A 2,035-nucleotide genomic window follows, 5' to 3' on the forward strand; every position below is an offset into this window, starting at 1 on the left:
TGGCCAAGAAAAGATAAATTCTTTACTGAGCTGAGATTAATATTTACCTCACTGCATATGGAATTTCTTCCTGGGTTAGAGAATTGTTTTATGCCAACACACTAATTAGGAAACAAATCTATATTGGTGCCCTATTGATATGGCTGTGTATACCTGTGAGGATATCACATATACATTCAATTCTACGATCTAAGTTTAACTATGTGTGTGTGCCTTCCTCTGTGTGTATGGCAAATTCATGAAATTAGAAAGGAAATGGACAAAAAAATTTTCCTTAGGAGAAACCAAAACAGTAAGTAATAATACACATACCACTTGAAGACCAAAGGGGGTTGTGTAGGAGTTGGGAGAGGCAAGCAAGGCAGGGTAGCGGGAGAGCAGAATAAACAGAAAAGAAAATGTCTGAATAATGCTAGAATACGACTGAATACTTTGTATGACAATTTTAAAAAATTGTTTAAAGAGATAATAAACTTCAATGTACATTTTATTGCTATGGAGATGTTTACAAAATGCCTCAAGCATTGAAGCCATCATCATTTCCTGTAGGCTGCACTCTATAGTAGTGCACACGCAGCTTTTCTGCATTTCAAGAATCACTGATATGATAACAAGAAAGCAAAGTCGGTGTGTTCCAAGATCTCGCTATCTAGTGTTTTGCTGTGGGTCTCTGTTTGCTCCCATCTGTTAAATCTCTCATGATGACTGACAAAGGCATTGGATCCATGAGTCCAGCAGGACATCATTATGAGTTACTCACACAAAGTTTGGGCCTCAATTTTCATATATATTGTAGGCAAGACAGATTGTAAGTGAAAGGTTTGGTGGTTGGGTTGGTGTTTCCTTTTCTTTTTTGGTAGCCTGCAGAGTACATTATCATGTCATAGACAATAGATCATGAGGGTGAAGTTTTGATGTAGGCACCAGCTCAACTGTTCATGTTCATTGAGTTAGTGAGTTGTGGATGTTTTCTTTCGCAGTGGGGTCTTGTTGTCAGTTTGTGGAGAGCAACCTATTTTTGTCTGACAGCCTGGGTTGTTTGGGAATTTCCACAGGACCCCTTGGAATGACCAAAAACTGCATTGTATGAAAAGCATTCCCAAGAAGAAAGCTTAGTTTGGTGACAATATATGGACATTAGCAGTTCCCTGTCCCTCACTATTTGGGGACCTCTTCAGGATTGCCTTCATATATTTATTTCAGGAAGTTTCCAGTGTCCTGCACTAGGTTTCCATACTGCCACTCAACTGATTTTCAATTCTAGCTGTCTCTTCTCTCATACCCACCCACATCCCTCTGTCCTCTCCTTCCCACATGAAACCCCTGTGTCCCCTTATGTGCTCCACCTCACTCATAAAATGTTTATTATTTCCCTCTCTCAATGTGTCCTGCCTAATCCCTTCCTTTATACCTAACCACTCTGGGTTTACAGATTGCATCTTGTTATCATTTCTATAATGGCAATATCCAATTGAAATCAATACATATCATATTTCTCAACTGATCTTGGTTGCCTACCCAGGATGATTTTTCCCGAGTCTATACACGTGCCTACAAGCATCATGGTACATATTTTTAAAGTGCTGAGTAATGCTCCATTATGTAAATGTATCACATTTTCCTTAACCAGTCTTCTATTTAGAGACATCTAGTGTTTTTTCTTAAACTCTGATAAATAGAAGAACTATGAACCTGGTGTATTGAGGAAATGTCCCTGTGGTAAGATAAGGTATCCTTTGGGTCTATGCTCAACTGGCATATACCAGTATGAACATAGTTGAGCAATGTCCTTGTGGCACGATTGAGCATCCTTTGGAGACATACCCAAAAGTGGTATTACTGGGTCTTGAGGAAGGTTGTTTCCTAATTTTCTGAGAAAACAGCACACTGATATCCAAAGGGGCTGTACCAGCTTGTATTCCCACTAGCAGCTTTGTTTGTCATAGCCAGAACCTAGAAACAACCTAAATGCCCCTCTACTGAAGAATGGATAAGGAAATTTTGATACATTTACACATTGGAATACTACACAGCA

This window comes from Alexandromys fortis, unplaced genomic scaffold, assembly GCF_014885135.2.
Source record: "Alexandromys fortis isolate MF-2015 unplaced genomic scaffold, M_Fortis_MF-2015_v1.1 scaffold_213, whole genome shotgun sequence".
Classification (NCBI taxonomy): Eukaryota; Metazoa; Chordata; class Mammalia; order Rodentia; family Cricetidae; genus Alexandromys; species Alexandromys fortis.